Source organism: Artemia sp. Qi Xiang Cuo, chromosome 14, assembly GCF_049724085.1.
Source record: "Artemia sp. Qi Xiang Cuo chromosome 14, ASM4972408v1, whole genome shotgun sequence".
In the NCBI taxonomy this organism is placed as follows: domain Eukaryota; kingdom Metazoa; phylum Arthropoda; class Branchiopoda; order Anostraca; family Artemiidae; genus Artemia; species Artemia sp. Qi Xiang Cuo.
This window is the reverse complement of record NC_142807.1, coordinates 38,939,342-38,960,892: the sequence shown is the minus strand read 5'-3', so window position 1 is coordinate 38,960,892 and position 21,551 is coordinate 38,939,342. Positions and strand designations below refer to the sequence as shown.

The following is a 21,551-nucleotide window of genomic DNA, read 5'->3' as shown; positions in this document are numbered from 1 at the left end:
TAATATGATCGAATATCTCTTTGAGCTAACAGTTTTTTTCTTTTTAGTAGCAAATCTTTTTAATAGCAGCACGCTTTCCTTCATAGATAACAAATTTCTCTTAGAAGTAACAATTTTCTGTTAATGCCACTAATTTTTCTGTTAAAAGTAGCAAGTGTCTCCTAACACTAACAATTTTTTTTTTAAATTAACAATTTATTCTTTAATACTGATCAACTTTTACTTAATACGATCTAATTTCTCTTGTAGGTTAAAGGTTTTTTCTGAAAAGTAACGCATTTTTTCTAATAGCAGCAAGTTTTCCGTAAAGATAGAAACTTCTCTTAGAATTAACAATTTTCGGAGGTAAAAGAAGACTAAAAGTTATATTCTATACATGAGTCTTATTTGTCTCTTTTTTGCTTTGTAAAAACGTCAGGGATTATGAGTTTTTTCCTGGTATACCAAACTTTCTTGGGTTTAATATTTCTTGACAATAACGCATTTTCTAAGAGCAGCAAGTTTTCCTTCAAAGATAACAAATTTTTCTTAGAAACAACAATTTTTGTTAATGCTCCCAAGTTTTTTTATTAGAAGTAGCGAGTTTCTCTCAACACTAACAAATTTTCTCTAAGAAGTAACAACTTTTTCTTTAATACTAACAAACTTTTACCTAATATTATGAAATATCTTTGGAGGTAACAGGCTTTTCTTAATTAGTAACAAATGGTTTTCTAATAGCAGCAAGTTTTTCGTCAAAGGTGAAAGTTTCTCTTAGCAGTAACAATTTTCGGAGATAAAAGAAGACTAAAACTTATATTCTATACATGAGTCGCCTTCGTCTCTTTTTTGCTTTGTAAGAACGTCAGGGATTATGATTTTTCTTTTCCTGGAACACCAACCTTTCTTGGGTTTAATATTTGTTGACAATAAGGCATTTTCTAATAACAGCAAGTTTTCCGTCAAAGATAACAAATTTTTCTTCCAAGTAAAAATATTCTATTAATGCTATTAAGTTTTTTGTTAGAAGCAGCCAGTTTCTCTTGACACTAACAAATTTTCTCTTCGAAGTAACAATTTTTCTTTAATACTAACAAACTTTTACTTAATATTATCATATTTCTCTTGGAGGTAACATTTTTTCTTAATATTAGCAATTTTTCTAATAGCATCAAGTTTTTCGTCAAAGATAACAAATTTCTCTTAGAAGTGACAATTTTCTGTTTATGCTAAAAAGTTTTTTGTTAGAAGAACCAAGTTTTTCTTAACACTAACAAAGTTTCTCTTCGAAGTAACAACTATATCATTGATACTAACAAAGTTTTACTTAATCCTATCAAATGTCCTTTGGAGGTAACAGGTTTTTTCTTAATAGCAACAAATTTTTTTATAATAGCACCAAGTTTTCCGTCAAAGTTAAGATACTTCTTTTAAAAGTTAACCAAAAATTGTTACCTCGAAGAGAAATTTGTTATCTTTGACTGAAAACTTGCTGCTATTATAAAATGCCTTATTTTCAAGAAATATTAAACCCAAGAAAGTTTGGTATACCAGGAAAAAACTCATAATCCCTGACGTTCTTGTGAAGCAAAAAAGAGACATTGGCGACTCATGTATATAATATAAGTTTTAGTCTTCTTTTACCTCCAAAAATTGTTACTTCTAAGAGTATTTTTTTATCTTTGACTTAAAACTTCCTGCTATTGGAAAAAAAATCGTTACTATTAAGAAAAAACCTGTTATCTCCAAGAGAAATTTGATAAAATTAAGTAAAAGTTTTCTAGTACCAAGGGAAAAGTTGTTACTTCGAAGAGAAAATTTGATAGTGGTAAGATAAAATTGCTACTTTTAACAGTAAACTTGGTAGTATTAAAAAAAATCGTAACTTCTAAGAGATATTTGTTATCTTTGATGGAAAACTTGCTGCTATTACAAAATGCCTTATTGTCAAGAAATAATAAACCCAAGAAAGGTTGGTGTTCCAGGAAAAAAATTCTAATCGCTGACGTTCTTACAAAGCAAAAAGAGACAAAGGTGACCCATGTATAGACTATAAGTTTTAGTTTTATTTTACCTCCGAAAATTGTTACTTCTAAGAGAAATTTTCATCTTTGACGAAAAACTTGCTGCTATTAGAAAAAAACTGTTATCTCCAAGAGAAATTTGATAATATTGATTTTGTTACTTCGAAGAGAAAATTTTTTAGTGTTAAGAGAAACTTGCTACTTCTAACAGAAAACCTGGTAGCATTAACAAAAAATCGTTATTATTAAGAGAAATTTGTTATCTTTGACGGGAAACTTTCTGCTATTAGAAAATGCCTTATTGTCAATATATATGAAACCCAATAAAGTTTTATGCTCCAGGAAAAAAAATCATAATCCCTGACGTTCTTACCAAGCAAAAAGAGACAAAAGCAACTCATGTATAGAATATAAGTTTTAGTCTTCTTTTACCTCCGATTATGCCTAATCGCTATGAAATATTAAAGCCAAGAAAGGCAGTATGTTCCATGAAAAATCACAATTTGCCTATCTGCAAGAAAGAGTCAACCCTATAACTCCTGACCAAACAATAGAAATCAAAACCATACCATCGAAATCATGATCAAAGTGTAGAAATCATGGTCAACCTCTAAACAATCATCACCAAAACAAAGAAACCCTGACAAATTCATAAAAATCAAAAGCAAACTATAGAAATCCTGGTTAAACTCTAAACAACCATTATCAAAACAAAGAACCCCTGACAAATTCTTAAAAAGTCAAGAGTAAAGTGTAGAAATCAGGGGCCGATTCTAGAAATCTAGATCAAACCATAGAAAACAGGACCAAAGTGTAGAAATCAATAACAAACTTTAAAAATGAAGGCCAATCTTAAAAAAAAATCTGATTAATATATAGAAATCCTTACGAATTCATAAGAATCATAGTCAATGCATAGTAGTCTGGAAGAATTAATATACAACGTAAGTGTCGTTTGGAAATCCTCACAGATTAAAAAAAAAAATCAAGATCATCCCAAAGAATCCACACCAATCCAGAGACATCATGACAAAACTGTAAAAACTATTGCCTCGAGTTTCAGTAACAGCCATCCTCAGATTTGCACATTCGTTTCTAAAGATGCAGGTAGTCCTATAAAATGAGAGTTAACACATACATTTATTTTTAGCCAACAAATCTGTCTCTCAATAAAGCGATGTTTTCAGGTGATTTGTGACACGAAACAACAATTATAGCCAAAAAAGCTCTTCGGAGGTGGCGATCCCTATGAGGCGTATTTGTTTCTAAAATGTATCATTGACTCTTAGCTGGGGGAATACAATATCAAGAAAAAAAAATTGATAAAATATGGAATTAAATAATATGTATTGTAGTCCCGTGCTGTGTTTCGTTAATAGATCGCAGAAATACCTCAGTAGTGCCTAAAAATTTGCATCTAATATCAACCCTGCCCTCTGGTAAAGATTGCTAGGGGGGCAACCGTAAAACTCCGACTTCCTTAGCCCTGTTTTAAAAGGTTCTTTTAACTAGATATGTAATTTATAGCCAATTACAACTCTAATTCCTGGCTCTTCCAATATGCCAAGTCCAACTACTTAAATATGGTAAATATTTTTCTTTAAACCTTCGAGTGCTAGCATATACTTAGTCAAAATTGCCCTCAGATGTCTGTAAAAACAGTGTGGCGGTGTTATTCCCTCTGACCCATAAGTTTACTTTTTAACGGTTTGGGTACCTACTCTTCTAGCAAGATGATCCACTTATCTTCTAAGCTCTCTCTTTAGCTGTCATTGCGTAAGATGAGCGCCGTTATTAAGCAGCACTCACGTGTATCCCATGTTCGATAACCCCTATTACTGCCACTTGTGTATTATACCGACCACACTCCGACTACTCATATAAAAATACTGAAACACAATTGCGCCATAACACCTAGAAACAGTGACCGCATTGCACAAGTGCGAGGGGCTAGGAGCTCGACTTATCTGACTTTCTATCTTAATTTCCTATTATTGTTACTTAATATCCCGAGCAAGACCATTATTAACCTCCTTTTGTCTTTTAGCCGAATTCTGGATCCTCTTTCCGGAATGTGTAGACACTTACCGAACTCCCCTGCAGTGCTCTCCACCCACAGGCTGGAGAACCCTTCAGACCGATCGGGATCTCAGGGCGAGTTATGGACGACAGGGGGGTTTAACACCGCAAAGGGTGGTCTATTCGATCCCAAACTATTCGAGTAGAGAAGTCACTACTTGTATTCTTGCCCTAGGCTTATCGAATAAGACAAAATTAATAGTAAAAACAAATTTATTGTAAGATTATGGTACAAAACTCGGGAAATGGTATATGAGAGCTCTTCCAGAACGATTTTCAACGTTTAAAATCCATTCTATATAATAATCTCCTATGTTCTCTCTTGAAGGGCCACTTTTTCTCTTCTCTTACATCATATTCATCACAATATTCTCCGATACATCTTGTATTATGCACATTTTTTTTTAGTTATCATCATTGTCTTTTATAGTATATTTTGATGTTTCTCTGTAGAGATAGCCCTCTTTTCTATGTCTGTTCTTTCGATCTTCCTCTTCCTTTTCTGTCATATCGAACCTCGTTTTATGCATCCTTACTTGTACCCTGTATAAATTTCGCTCCATATAAATCAAAATTCTTTTCCCCATTTCTTCCAGATTCTTCTCGTTTATTCTAGAATCTACAATATCTAAACATGATGTACTAGGCTCATAAGAATGGCTGAAATTATGATAATATCCTTTACATATAGAACAGTCACAATAAAAGGATGTTTGTATCTCCATATGGTGATCCATGTTAACGCACTGCAGACTTTTTCAAACTGATTTGAAATTTGTCTGGGATTAAATAGGAAATCCCGAAAGAAGGGATAATATAGTGTCATTAGCACCCCGAATCTCTATATCTTGTTCTATTCTAGGGAAAGTCAGCAACCCCTCGTAACTTCCACTGCTACTCTAGGCATTCTATGTTCCATTTCGTTAACACTTTCAAGATCTAATAATGTATAAGCATCCATTTTGATGTTGACACGCTGAACTCTTTAATAGTGAAGAAATACTGAAACACCTGGGAATCCTGTGAATCTTGCCAGCCGATCGCTAGGAACAGGGCTCCTGAGGGGAACACCTGGAAGTGCCAAGGAATAGACAGAGGTGTGTCTTGTGACGGCACGGGAATGTGTTATTTCTTGAAAGTATTTCCCCCTAGTACAGACTATTGGTAATGGCAGTTTAGTCGTGTTGCTTAGAGTGATTTTCTATTGGAAGAAAACTGACCTTTTGAGTCCCAGCGAGGACAAAGAACTAAAGAATAAAAAAAGAAAAGCTTATAACATTTCGGGCGAAAAATAAAATGTCAAAAAAGGTATTATGCGACAGTGATATGCGCCGTTATTACATAAAAGTGCACCGTCATTGCGTAAGTTGTGTGCTGACCTTACATAAAGTGTGCACCACCATTAAGTTAAAAGAAAGAAAAAACGCTTTGAACGTTTCGGGGTGAAAAAAATGCCAAAAAGGTACTATGTGACAGCGATGGTTTCGCTGTCATTACGTCACAACACATGAGGTATATGCTGTCATTAAGTTACAAGCGGTGGTTCCCCCATGGGTCCTGACGCTAGTTTACGTAAAATTGTGTCATCCATATTAGACCTGAGGGTTTAAAAGGGGGGGGGGGGTCGTTTGGCGTCATTGGAGTCCAGAGGGGTATGTTAGGGGAATCTCGCCATCTGAAATGAGATCGCGTCAAGCATATTACACCTGGAAACAGCAGTCACATTGCACAGGTGTGACGGGTTGAGGGGTTGGTAGCTCCACTTATCCAACTTTCAGGTATATCATGTTAATTTCCTATCTGACCCAACCCTGAGCCATTGTTCCGTAGCCATAGTGTAAAAATTCAAATATGAGCATTTTGAATATTTCCAGAACAGAACGACCTACAGCAATATTTTTATTCAGTGCAGTGTTTCACTTTTTCTGGTGCAAAAAAGACTATGTCTGTTGCGATTAGGTGAATGGGGTAAAACTTGGATCTGCTATAATTCGTGCACACTCCTCGGGACTCGTTACAACGTCACACCGGGTGTGATAACGAAAGATCTGCATATTTTCATGTACGGTTTTTGGTTAAATTGTAATCCCTTGTGAGTTTTCGTATTTTTGGGTTTGTTTGTTACCATCCCCTGTTAGAGAACATGGTCTACTACATTGTTTTGTTTTGGCAAACGATCGGCAATTAGTTCAATGTTTGATGGTATCCAATATGTTTGACTTTGGGACTCGCATACACATCCTCGAAAATGTTGTTTGTCCCAATCTCTGATTTTGAATGTGAAAGCTAGTAGAGAGGCCTCAGGAGGTCGTGACACTCACCCCTGCTGCCACCTACAACTCTTTTTTACATAATTTATGTCTGTTTTTATGGTTTTTGTCAGTGAGAATGAAAAAACAGGAATTTTCTTACATTTATGATTGTTTCTTGGACGGTTATGTGTGTCGGTCAATTTATCTGATGTTTATCATGGATGTCAACAGTAATTTATGTCTGTTTTATGGTTTTTGTCGGTGAGAATGGAAAAACAGTATTTTTCTCACTTTGATGGATTATTCAAATTGTTTCCGGGCAAAGTTTAATAATGTCTGACAGATGACGTCAAGTTAATTAATGTCTGTGGAGTTCGACCAGAATTGTCTCCGAGGCAAAGTTTAGATCACACGTGACAGATGATGTCATGATTGATTGATTTGACACGAAAGGGGAATTAATTTGTTTTTTCTAAGGGGAATTATTGATTCACGAAAGGGGAATTAATTTGTTGTTTCTAAAGAGAATTGTTTCCGAGCGAATGTCTATTGATGTCTTTGGAGTTCTACAAAGAGAATTGTTTCCGGGGGAATGTTTTGATCTTAGCGATGAAGTGATTAGCGCGCGAAAGGGTTTCTTAGTAATTTGAAATGAGACAGCGCAGAGATGCCAAAAAACAAAAGAAACACGCTGAAATTACGTTTAGGGGTTATTTGGGCGAAACCGTTTTAGGCATTTTATGGAATTATTTCGGCGAAACAGTTAGAGACATTTTAAAAGTTGATTTTAGAAGAGGATTTGAGGGTGAAACTATGTGGTCGTTATACTACACAGGTTCCATTTGAACAGTGTTGTGAGGTCCTCTACCCCAACCCCAAAGGGTCCTCATACCCCACCCCAACCCCGAACGAAGCCCCCCGTCCTCAAAGATCCCCCAGGCTCCCAAAGGACCACCCAGCCCTCAAGGGCCCCCCCAAACCCTCAAAGGCCCTCCCTGGGCCCCATCTTTCGTTGATGTGTGTTGTCTGAAACCTATGATTTGGGATGTCTGGGTTGCTATTTGTGACTTTTCTGAGCTGGATTTCTTAGCCTTTCATAGGTGTGTGTCGACTGAAACCTATGATTTGGGATGAGTGGTTTGCTATTTTTGACTTTTCTGAGCTAGATTTCTTAGCCTTTCATAGGTGCGTGTTGTCAGAAAATAATGATTTGGGATGTGTAGTTTGCTTTTTGGACTTTTCAGAGCTAGGATTCTTAGTCTCTCATAGGCGTTTGTTGTCTGAAACTTCTAGTTAGGGATGAATAGTTTTCTATTTCAGGCTTTTCTGAGCTAAGGTTTCCTAGTATTTCGTAGGTGAATGTTGTCTGAAACTTATGATTTGGGTTATGTAAATTACTATTTCGGGCTTTTCTAAGCTAGATTTCTTAGTCTTTCGTTGGTGTGTGTTGTCTGAAACCTATGATTTGGGATGTGTGGATTGCTATTTTGACTTTTCTGGACTGGATTTCTTAGCCTTTCATAGGTGTGTGTCGTCTGAAACCTATGATTTGGGATGATTAATTTGCTATTTTTGACTTTTCTGAGCTAGGTTTCTTAGCCTTTCATAGTTATGTGCTGTCAGAAAATTATGATTTGAGATTTGTAGTTTGCTTTTTGGACTTTCCGGAGTTAGGATTCTTAGTCCCTCATAGGTGTTTGTTGTCTGAAACCTATAGTTTGAGATGAGTAGTTTGCTATTTCAGGCTTTTCTGAGCTAAGGTTTCGTAGTATTTCGTAGGTGTGTGTTGTCTGAAACTTATGATTTGAGGTGTGTAATTTGCTATTTCTGACTTTTCATAACAAGGTTTCTTAGTCTTTCGTAGGTGTGTATTGTCTGAATCCTATGATCTTGGATGTGTGGGTTGCTATTTTTTGACTTTCCTGAGCTGGATTTTTTTGCCTTTTGTAGGTATGTGTTGACTGAAACCTATGATTTAGGATGATTGGTTTGCTATTTTTGACTTTTCTGAGCTAGATTTCTTAGCCTTTCATAGGTGTATGCTTTCAGAAAATTATTATTTGGGAGGTGTAGTCTGCTTTTTGGACTTTTCAGAGCTAGGATTCTTAGTCCATCATAGGTGTTTGTTGTCAGAAACTTCTAGTTTGGGATGAGCAGTTGGCTATTTCAGGCTTTTCTGAGCTAAGATTTCTTAGTGTTTCGTAGGTGAATGTTGTCTGAAACTTATGATTTGGGATATATAACTTACTATTTCGGGCTTTTCTAAGCTAGATTTCTTAGTCTTTCGTTGGTGTGTGTTGTCTGAAACCTATGATTTGGGATGTTTGGGTTGCTATTTTTGACTTTTCTGAGCTGGATTTCTTAGCCTTTCATAGGTGTGTGATGACTGAAACCTATGATTTGGGATGAGTGGTTTGCTATTTTTGACTTTTCTGTGCTAGATTTCTTAGCCTTTCATAGGTGTGTGCTGTCAGAAAATTATGATTTGGGATTTGTAGTTTGCTTTTTGGACTTTTCAGAGCTAGGATTCTTAGTCCCTCATAGGTGTTTGTCGTCTAAAACCTACAGTTTGGGATGAGTAGTTGGCTATTTCAGGCTTTTCTGAGCTAAGGTTTCTTAGTATTTCGTAGGTGTGTGTTTTCTGAAACTTATGATTTTAGGTGTGTAATTTGTTATTTCTGACATGATCAATTCTATTTCCCCAAAATAGTATAAAAATTTTCCACTTCAGTTCAGATTTTTCTCAAAGAGATGAAAAAATTTAAAATACTGTTCCAAATTTTACAAAGAAGATAGAAAAGTTCAAGTTCTCTTCTGAATTTTACCAAAGAGCACAATTCAATTCTAATTTCTCCAGAGAAAATAAAAAGCTTCCGCTTCAGTTTTAAGTTCACCAAGACATAAAAAATTTGAAGTTTAGTTCATCTTTTTCCGTAGAAGATAGGAAAAGTTATACTATGATTTGTGATTATTTTCCATGAAGATAAAAAGTTTCACTTTAATTCTATATTTTCTTCAATTCAGTTCCGACTTTTCTCAAAGAGATGAAAAAATTTTAAGTTCTGTTCCAAATTTTTCATCGAAAATTGGAAAAGTTATACTTTGATCGTGAATATTCAAGATCTCTTCTGAATTTTACCGAAGAACATAATTCAATTCTAATTTCTCCAGAGAAAATAAAAAGCTTCCACTTCAGTTTTAGGTTCACCAAGACATAAAAAATTTAAAGTTCAGTTCTAAATTTTTTCCATAGAAGATATGAAAAGTTATACTATGACTGTGATTATTTTCTATGAAGATAAAAATTTTTACTTTAATTCTAAATTTTCTTAAATTCAGTTCCGACTTTTCTCAAAGAGATGAAAAATTAAAAGTTTTGTTCCAAATATTTTCCCGGAAGAAAAAAAGTTCAACTTTGATTCTGAATTTTCTCAATGAAAATGAAATAAGTTATCGATCAATTCTATTTCCCCAAAATAATATAAAAATTTTCCACTTCAGTTCAGATTTTTCTCAAAGAGATGAAAAAATTTAAAATACTGTTCCAAATTTTTCAAAGAAGATAGAAAAGTTCAAGTTCTCTTCTGAATTTTACCAAAGAACACAATTCAATTCTAATTTCTCCAGAGAAAATAAAAAGCTTCCGCTTCAGTTTTAAGTTCACCAAGACATAAAAAATTTGAAGTTTAGTTCAAATTTTTCCGTAGAAGATAGGAAAAGTGATGCTATGATTTGTGATTATTTTCCATGAAGATAAAAAGTTTCACTTTAATTCTATATTTTCTTCAATTCAGTTCCGACTTTTCTCAAAGAGATGAAAAAATTTTAAGTTCTGTTCCAAATTTTTCATCGAGAATTGGAAAAGTTATACTTTGATCGTGAATATTCAAGATCTCTTCTGAATTTTACCAATTAACATAATTCAATTCTAATTTCTCCAGAGAAAATAAAAAGCTTCCATTTCAGTATTAGGTTCACCAAGACATAAAAAATTTAAAGTTCAGTTCTAAATTTTTTCCATAGGAAATATGAAAAGTTATACTATGACTGTGATTATTTTCTATGAAGATAAAAATTTTTACTTTAATTCTAAATTTTCTTAAATTCAGTTCCGACTTTTCTCAAAGAGATGAAAAATTAAAAGTTCTGTTCCAAATATTTTCCCAGAAGAAAAAAAAAGTTCAACTTTGATTCTGAATTTTCTCAATGAAAATGAAATAAGTTATCGATCAATTCTATTTCCCCAAAATAATATAAAAATTTTCCACTTCAGTTCAGATTTTTCTCAAAGAGATGAAAAAATTTAAAATACTGTCCCAAATTTTTCATAGAAGATAGAAAAGTTCAAGTTCTCTTTTGAATTTTACCAATGAACACAATTCAATTCTAATTTCTCTAGAGAAAATAAGAATCTTCCACTTCAGTTTCAAGTTCACCAAGACATAAAAAATTTAAAGTTCACTTCTAAATTTTTCCGTAGAAGATAGGAAAAGTTATACTATGATTGTGATTATTTTCCAAGAAGATAAAAAGTTTCACTTTAATTCTAAATTTTCTTAAATTCAATTCCAACCTTTCTCAAAGAGATGAAAAAATTTAAAGTTCATTTCCAAATATTTTCCCGGAAGAAGAAAAGTTCAACTTCAACTCTGAATTTTCTCAATGAAAATGAAATAAGTTATTGATCAAATTTATTTTCCCAAAATAATATAAAAATTTCCACTTCAGTTCAGATTTTTTTCTCAAAGAGGTGAAGAAATTTAAAGTCCTGTTCCAAGTTTTCCATCGAAGATAGGAACAGTTATACTTTGATCGTGAATATTCAAGTTCTATTCTGAATTTTACCGAAAAACACGATTCAATTCTAATTTCCCCAATAAAAAATTTAAAGTTCAGTTCTAAATTTTTCCGTTGAAGATAGGAAAAGTTATATTATGATTGTGATTATTTTCCATGAAGATAAAAAGTTTCACTTTAATTATAAATTTTCTTAAATTCAGTTCCGACTTTTCTCAAAGAGATGAAAATATTTAAAGTCCTATTCCAAATTTTTCATAAAAGATAGGAAAAGTTATACTTTGATTGTAAATAGTCTTCATCAGGATATGGAGCTCCACTTTAATTCTGGCTCCACTTTAATTCTGAGTTTTCTCGAAGAACTGCAAAATGTGCAAGTTCTCTTCTGAATTTTCTTAGAGAAGAGAAAAAAAGTTATCTCAATTCAGAAGTTTGCCAATGAAAATGAATAAGCTTTCATTTCAGTTCCTAATTTCTCAAAGACATAAGAAATTTAAAGTTCAATTCTAAGTTTTTACAGAGAAGATAGGAATGGCTATACTATGGTTGTGATTATTTACCATGAAGATAAAAAGTTTCACTTTATTTCTAATTTTTCTTAAATTCAGTTCATTCATATAATCACCAAAAACAATAGGCTAGGTTAGGTTAAGTATAAAATAAATATTAATAAATAATTAGAAACATTTCTCCATTTTTAAGATAGGTTAGGTTAAGTTAAATTATCCTGAACGCTCATTATAAGCTAAGCTAATCTAACTTAAACATGGTAAAAAGATTAAATTAGGTTAGGTTAGATTAAGATAGGTTAGATTAAGTTAGGTTAGGTTGGATTAAGTTAGGTTAAGTTAGGTTAGGTTAGATTAAGTTAGGTTAGGTTAAGTTAGTTTAAGTTAGATTAAGTTAGGTTAGGCTAGGTTAGATTAAGTTAGTTAGGTTAAGTTAGGTTAGGTCTGGTTAGCCTACGTACGCGCGCGTACGTAGGCTAACCAGACCTAACTTAACCTAACCTAACTTAATCTAACCTAACCTAACTTAATCTAACTTAGCCTAACTTAACCTAACCTAACTTAATCCAACCTAACCTAACCTAACTTAATCTAACCTAACCTAACTTAACCTAACCTAACTTAATCTAGCCTAACCTAACCTAATTTAATCTTTTTACCATGTTTAAGTTAGGTTAGCTTAGCTTATGATGAGCGCTCATGATAAGTTAACCTAACCTAACCTAACTTAAAGATGGAGAAATGTTTCTATTTATTTATTAATATTTATTTATACCTAACCTAACCTAGCCTATTGTTTTTGGTGGTTAGATGAATGAACTGAATTTAAGAAAAATTAGAAATAAAGTGAAACTTTTTATATTCATGGTAAATAGTCGCAATAATAGTATAGCCATTCCTATCTTCTATGGAAAAATTTAGAATTGAACTTTAAATTTCTTATGTCTTTGAGAAATTAGGAACTGAAATGAAAGCTTATTCATTTTCATTGGCAAACTTCTGAATTGAGATAACTTTTTTTCTCTTCTCTAAGAAAATTCAGAAGAGAACTTGCACATTTTGCAGTTCTTCGAGAAAACTCAGAATTAAAGTGGAGCCAGAATTAAAGTAGAGCTCCATATCTTCATGAAGAATATTTACAATCAAAGTATAACTTTTCCTATCTTCTATGAAAAATTTGGAACAGAAATTTAAATTTTTTCATCTCTTTGAGAAAATTCGGAACTGAATTTAAGAAAATTTATAATTAAAGTGAAACTTTTTATCTTCATAGAAAATAATCACAATCATAATATCGGAATCATAATCATAGAATCATAATATCTTCTATGGAAAAATTTAGAACTGAACTTTAATTTTTTTATTGGGAAACTTAGAATTGAATTGTATTCTTTGGTAAAATTCAGAATAGAACTTGAATATTCACGATCAAAGTATAACTTTTCCTATCTTCTATGAAAAATTTGGAACAAAACTTTAAATTTCTTCATCTCTTTGAGAAAAAATCTGAACTGAAGTGGAAATTTTTATATTATTTTGGGAAAATAGATTTGATCAATAACTTATTTCATTTTCATTGAGAAAATTCAGAGTTGAAGTTGAACTTTTCTTCTTCCGGGAAAATATTTGGAATAGAACTTTAAATTTTTTCATCTCTTTGAGAAAGGTTGGAATTGAATTTAAGAAAATTAAGAATTCAAGTGAAACCTTTTATCTTCATGGAAAATAAGCACAATCGTAGTATAGCTTTTCCTATCTTCTACGAAAAAATTTAGAAGTGAACTTCAAACTTCTTATGTCTTGGTGAACTTGAAACTGAAGTGGAAAATTCTTCTTTTATCAAGAGAAATTAGAATTGAAACGTGTTCTTTGGTACAATTCAAAAGAAAACATGAACTTTTCTATCTTCTATGAAAAATTTGGAACAGTATTTTAAATTTTTTCATCTCTTTGAGAAATATCTGAACTGAAGTGGAAAATTTTTATATTATTTTGGGGAAATAGAATTGATCGATAACTTATTTCATTTTCATTGAGAAAATTCAGAATCGAAGTTGAACTTTTCTTCTTCCGGGAATATATTTGGAACAGAACTTTTAATTTTTTCATCTCTTTGAGAAAAGTCGGAACTGAATTTAAGAAAATTTAGAATTAAAGTGAAAATTTTTATCTTCATAGAAAATAATCACAGTCATAGTATAACTTTTCATATCTTCTATGGAAAAAATTTAGAACTGAACTTTAAATTTTTTATGTCTTGGTGAACCTAAAACTGAAGTGGAAGCTTTTTATTTTCTCTGGAGAAATTAGAATTGAATTATGTTCTTCTGTAAAATTCAGAAGAGATCTTTAATATTCACGATCAAAGTATAACTTTTCCTATTTTCGATGAAAATTTGGAACAGAACTTAAAATTTTTTCATCTCTTTGAGAAAAGTCGGAACTGAATTTGAGAAAATTTAGAATTAAAGTGAAACTTTTTATCTTCATGGAAAATAATCACAAATCATAGTATAACTTTTCCTATCTTCTACGGAAAAATTTGAACTATACTTTAAATTTTTTATGTCTTGGTGAACTTTAAACTGAAGCGGAAGCTTTTTATTTTCTCTGGAGAAATTAGAATTGAATTGTGTTCTTTGGTAAAATTCAGAAGAGAACTTGAACTTTTCTATCTTCTTTGAAAAATTGGAACATTATTTTAAATTTTTTCATCTTTTTGAGAAAAATCTGAACTGAAGTGGAAACTTTTTATATTATTTTGGGGAAATAGAATTGATCATGTCAGAAATAGCAAATTACACACCTCAAATCATAAGTTTCAGACAACACACACCTACGAAATACTAAGAAACCTTAGCTCAGAAAAGCCTGAAATAGCCAACAACTCATCCCAAACTGTAGGTTTCAGACAACAAACACCAGAGGGACTAAGAATCCTAGCTCTGAAAAGTCCAAAAAGCAAACTACAAATCCCAAATCATAATTTTCTGACAGCACACACCTATGAAAGGCTAAAAAATCTAGCTCAGAAAAGTCAAAAATAGCAAACCCCTCATCCCAAATCATAGGTTTCAGTCAACACACACCTATGAAAGGCCAAGAAATCCAGCTCAGAAAAGTAAAAAAATAGCAACCCACACATCCCAAATCACTGGTTTCAGACAACACACACCAACGAAAGACTAAGAAATCTAGCTTAGAAAAGCCCGAAATAGTAATTTACATATCCCAAATCATAAGTTTCAGACAACATTCACCTACGAAATAATAAGAAACCTAAGCTCAGAAAAGCCTGAAATAGCCAACTACTCATCCCAAACTAGAAGTTTCAGACAACAAACACCTATGAAGGACTAAGAATCCTAGCTCTGAAAAGTCCAAAAAGCAAACTACATCTCCCAAATCATAATTTTCTGAAAGCACACGCCTATGAAAGGCTAAGAAATCTAGCTCAGAAAAGTCAAAATCAGCAAACCACTCATCCTAAATCATAGGTTTCAGTCAACACATACCTACAAAAGGCTAGGAAATCCAGCTCAGGAAAGTCGACAAATAGCAACCCACACATCCCAAATCATAGGTTTCAGTCAACACACACCTACGAAAGACTAAGAAACCTGGCTATGAAAAGTCGGAAATAGCAAATTACACACCTCAGATCACAAGTTTCAGGCAACACACACCAACGAAATACTAAGAAACTTTAGCTCAGAAAAGCCTGAAATAGCAAACTACTCATCCCGAACTATAGGTTTCAGACAACAAACACCTATGAGGGACTAAGAATCCTAGCTCTGAAAAGCCCAAAAAGCAAACTACAAATCCCAAATCATAATTTTCTGACAGCAAACACCTATGAAAGGCTAAGAAACCTAGCTCAGAAAAGTCAAAAAGAGCAAATTAACCATCCCAAATCATAGGTTTCAGACAACACACACCTATGAAAGGCTAAGAAATCCAGCTCAGAAAAGTCAAAAATAGCAATTCACCCATCCCAAATCATAGGTTTCAGACAACACACACCAACGAAAGACTAAGAAATCTAGCTTAGAAAAGCCCGAAATAGTAATTTACATATCCCAAATCGTAAGTTTCAGACAACATTCACATACGAAATACTAGGAAACCTAGCTCAGAAAAGCCTGAAATATCAAACTATTCATCCCAAACTAGAAGTTTCAGACAACAAACGCCTTTGAGAGACTAAGAATCCTAGCTCTGAAAAGTCCAAAAAGCAAACTGCACCTCCCAAATCATAATTTTCTGAAAGCACACGCCTATGAAAGGCTAAGAAATCTAGCTTAGAAAAGTCAAAAATAGCAAACCACTCATCCTAAGTCATAGGTTTTAGTCAACACATACCTAAAAAGAGCTACGAAATCCAGCTCGGGAAAGTCAAAAAATAGCATCCGACACATCTCAAATCATAGGTTTCAGAAAACACACACCAACGAAAGACTAAGAAATCTGGCTTAGAAAAGCCCGAAATAGTAATTTACATATCCCAAATCATAAGTTTCAGTCAATACAAACCTACGAAAGGCTAAGAAACCTAGCTCATAAAAGCCTGAAATAGCAAACTACTCATCCCAAACTATACGTTTCAGACAACAAACACCTTTGATGGACTAATAATCCTAGCTCTGAAAAGTCCAGATAGCAAATTATACATCCCAAATCATAATTTTCTGACAACACACACCTATGAAAGGCTATGAAACCTAGCTAATAAAAGCCGGAAATAGCAAATTAACCATCCCAAATCATAAGTTTCAGACAACACTCACCTGTGAAGTTCAGCTCAGAAAGGTCAAAAATAGCAATCCACCCATCCCAAATCATAGGTTTCAGTCAACACACATCAACGAAAGACTAAGAAATCTAGCTCAGAAAAGCCCGAAATAGTAATTTACATATCCCAAATCATAAGTTTCAGACAACACACACCTACGAAATACTAGGAAACCTAGCTCATAAAAGCCTGAAATAGCAAACAATTCATCCCAAACTATAGGTTTCAGACGAACAGATGTCTATGAGAGACTAGGAATCCTATCTCTGAAAAGTCCAACTAGCAAACTACACATCCCAAATCATAATTTTCTGACAACACACACCTATGAAAGGGTAAGAAATCCAGCTCAGAAAAGTCAAAAATAGCAAACCACCCATCCCAAATCATAGGTTTCAGACAACACATACCTATGAAAGACTAAGAAATCCAACTCAGAAAAGCCCGAAATAGTAATTTACATATCCCAAATCATAAGTTTCAGACAACATTCACCTACGAAGTACTAAGAAACCTTAGCTCAGAAAAGCCTGAAATAGCCGACTACTCATCCCAAACTAGAAGTTTCAGACAACAAACACCTATGAGGGACTAAGAATCCTTGCTCTGAAAAGTTCAAAAAGCAAACAACACCTCCCAAATCATAATTTTCTGAAAGCACACACCTATGAAAGGCTACGAAATCTAGCTCAGAAAAGTCAAAATAGCAAACCACTCATTCCCAAATCATAGGTTTCAGTCAACACATACCTACGAAAGGCTAAGAAATCCACCTCAGAAAAGTCAAAAATTAGCAAGCCACACATCCCAAATCATAGGTTTCAGACTACACACACCTACGAAAGACTAAGAAATATGGATATGAAAGGTCTGAAATAGCAAATTACACACCTGAGATCATAAGTTTCAGACAACACACACCTACGAAATACTAAGAAACCTTCGCTCAGAAAGCCTGAAATAGCAAACCACTCATCCCAAACTATAGGTTTCAGACAACAAACACCTATGAGGGATTAAGAATCCTAGCTCTGAAAAGTCCAAAAAGCAAACTAAAAATCCCAAATCATAATTTTCTGACAGTACAAACCTATGAAAGGCTAAGAATCATAGCTCTGAAAAGTCCAAAAAGCAAACTAACCATCCCAAATCATAGGTTTCAGACAACACACACCTATGAAAGGCTAAGAAATCCAGCTCAGAAAAGTCAAAAGTAGCAATTCACCCACCCCAAATCATAGATTTCAGACAACACACACCAACGAAAGACTAAGAAATCTAGCTTAGAAAAGCCCGAAATAGTAATTTACATATCCCAAATCATAAGTTTCAGACAACATTCACCTGCGAAATACTAGGAAACCTTAGCTCAGAAAGGCCTGAAATTTCAAACAATTCATCCCAAACTATAGGTTTCAGACAACAAACGCCTTTGAGAGACTAAGAATCCTAGCTCTGAAAAGTCCAAAAAGCAACTGCACCTCCCAAATCATAATTTTCTGAAAGCACACACCTATGAAAGGCTAAGAAATCTAGCTTAGAAAAGTCAAAAATAGCAAACCACTCATCCTAAGTCATAGGTTTTAGTCAACACATACCTACAAAAGGCTAAGAAATCCAGCTCGGAAAAGTCAAAAAATAGCAACCGACACATCTCAAATCATAGGTTTCAGAAAACCCACACCAACGAAAGACTAAGAAATCTGGCTTAGAAAAGCCCGAAATACTAATTTACATATCCCAAATCATAAGTTTCAGTCAGTACGAACCTAAGAAAGGCTAAGAAGCCTAGCTCATAAAAGCCTGAAATACCAAATTATTCATCCCAAACTATAGGTTTCAGACAACAAACACCTTTGATGGACTAATAATCCTAGCTCTGAAAAGTCCAGATAGCAAATTATGCATCCCAAATCATAATTTTCTGACAACACACACCTATGATAGGCTATGAAACCTAGCTAATAAAAGCCGGAAATAGCAAATTAACCATCCCAAATCATAAGTTTCAGACAACACTCACCTGTGAACGGCTAAGAAATTCAGCTCAGAAAAGTCAAAAATAGCAATCCACCCATCCCAAATCATAGGTTTCAGACAACACACATCAACAAAAGACTAAGAAATCTAGCTCAGAAAAGCCCGAAATAGTAATTTACATATCCCAAATCATAAGTTTCAGACAACACACACCTACGAAATACTAGGAAACCTAGCTCATAAAAGCCTGAAATAGCAAACTATTCATCCCAAACTATAGGTTTCAGACGAACAGATGTCTATGAGAGACTAGGAATCATATCTCTGAAAAGTCCAACTAGCAAACTACACATACCAAATCATAATTTTCTGACAACACACACATATGAAAGTGAAGAAATACAGCTCAGTAAAGTCAAAATAGCCAACTATCAATCCAAAATCATAGGCTTCATACAGCACATACCTATGAAAGACCAAAAAATAAAACTCAGAAAAGCCCGAAATAGTAATTTACATATCCCAAGTCATAAGTTTCAGACAACATTCACCTACGAATTACTAAGAAACCTTAGCTCAGAAAAGCCTGAAATAGCCGACTACTCATCCCAAACTAGAAGTTTCAGACAACAAACACCTATGAGGGACTAAGAATCCTTGCTCTGAAAAGTTCAAAAAGCAAACAACACCTCCCAAATCATAATTTTCTGAAAGCACACACCTATGAAAGGCTAAGAAATCTAGCTCAGAAAAGTCAAAATAGCAAACCACTCATTCCCAAATCATAGGTTTCAGTCAACACACACCTACGAAATGCTAAGAAATCCAGCTCAGAAAAGTCAATAATCAGCAACCCACACATCCCAAATCATAGGTTTCAGACAACACACACCAACGAAAGACTAAGAAATCTTGTTATGAAAAGACGGAAATAGAAAATTACACAACTCAAATCATAAGTTTCAGACAACACACACCTACGAAATACTAAGAAACCTTAGCTCAGAAAAGCCTGAAATAGCAAACTACTCATCTCAAACTATAGGTTTCAGACAACAAACACCTATGAGGGACTAAGAATCCTAGCTCCGAAAAGTCCAAAAAGCAAACTACAAATCCCAAATCATAATTTTCTGACAACAAACACCTATGAGAGGCTATGAATCCTAGCTCTGAAAAGTCAAAAATAGGAAATTAAGCATCCCAAATCACAGGTTTCAGACGAAACACACATATCAAAGGCTAAAAAATCCAGTTCAGAAAAGTCAAAATAACAATCCACTCATCCCAAATCATAGGTTTCAGACAACACACACCAACGAAAGACTAAGACATCTAGCTTAGAAAAACCCGAAATAGTACTTTACATATCCCAAATCATAATTTTCAGACAGCATTCACCTACAAAGTACTAAGAAACCTTAGCTCAGAAAGGGCAGAAATAGCAACCTATTCATCCCATACTAGAAATTTCACAAAACACAGGCCTATAAGAGAGTAAAAACCCTAGCTCTGAAAGGTCCGGAAAGCAAACTAACTATCCCAAATTATAATTTTTAGACAACACACACTTATGAAAGGCTATAGAATATATCTCAGAAAAGTCAACGATAGCAATCCACTCATTCCCAAATCATAGGTTTCTGACAACACATACAAAAGAATGACTCAAATACCCCGTTCGGAAAAGCCAAAATAAGAAATCCACCTATCTCGCATTATAGGTTTCAGACAACACACATCAACAAAAAATGGGGCCCGGGGAGGGCCTTTGAGGGTTGGGGGGCCCTTGAGGGCCGGGTGGTCCTTTGGGAGCCCGGGAGGATCTTTGAGGACCAGGGGCTTCCTTTGGGGTTGGGGTGGGGTATGAGGAACCTTTGGGGTTGGGGTAGACGACCTCACAACACTGTTCAAATGGAACTTGTGTATTATAACGTCCACATAGTTTCGCCCTCAAATCCTCTTCTAAAATCCTCTTTTAAAATGTCTCTAACTGTTTCGCCGAAATAATTCCATAAAATTCCTAAAACGGTTTCGCCCAAATAACTCCTAAACGTAATTTCAGCGTGTTCCTTTTGTTTTTTGGCATCTCTGCGCTGTCTCATTTCAAATTATTAAGAAACCCTTTCGCGCGCTAATCACTTCATCGCTAAGATCAAAACATTCACCCGGAAACAATTCGTTTGGTAGAACTCCAAAGACATTAATATACATTCGCTCAGAAACAATTCTCTTTAGAAACAACAAATTAATTCCCCTTTCGTGAATCAATAATTCCCCTTAGAAACAACAAATTAATTCCCCTTTCGTGTCAAATCAGTCAATCATGACATCATTTGTCACGTGCTTTGCCTCGGAAACAATTCTGGTCGAACTCCACAGACATTAATTAACTTGACGTCATCTGTCAGACATTATTAAACTTTGCCCGTAAACAATTTGAATAATCCATCAAAGTGAGAAAAATACTGTTTTTCCATTCTTACTGACAAAAACCATAAAACAGACGTAAATTACTTTTGACATCCATGAAAAACATCAAATACATTTACCGACACACATAACCGCCCAAGAAACAATCATAAATGTGAGAAAATTCCTTTTTTTTCATTCTCACTGACAAAAACCATAAAAACAGACATAAATTATGTAAAAAAAGTTGTAGGTGGCAGCAGGGGTGAGTGTCACGACCTCCTGAGGCCTCTCTACTAAAGCTGATTCAGAGCCCGGCGTTTCACTATAAAAGAATAAGCTTCTATATCCAAATATGTGTAATCCATGTTCGAGCTGATGATTTCACTACTACCCAACTAACCCAACCCTGAACCATTGTTCCGTAGCCAACAGTGTAAAAAGGCAAATATGAGCATTTTGAATATTTCCAGAACAGAACTATCTACAACAATATTTTTATTTAGTGCAATATTTCGCTTTTTCTGGTGTAAAAAGACTATGTCTGTTGTGATTAGATGAATGGGGTAAAACTTGGATCTAATGTAATTCGTGCACAATCCTCGGGACTCGTTACAACGTCACACTGGCTGTGATAACGAAAGATCCACACATTTTCATGTACAGTTTTTGGTTGAATTGTGATACCTTGTGAGTTTTTGTCCTGTAAGAGAACATGGTGTAC

The 21,551-nt window shown here is 34.1% G+C and overlaps 1 protein-coding gene across 1 annotated transcript in view; it reads left to right on the top strand.

The window, feature by feature from the left end:
- The window catches only part of LOC148944445 (TWiK family of potassium channels protein 7-like), a 99,878-nt gene that overhangs the window by 6,134 nt on the left and 72,193 nt on the right, over window positions 1-21,551 (top strand). The gene's annotated exons all lie outside the window — the stretch shown is intronic.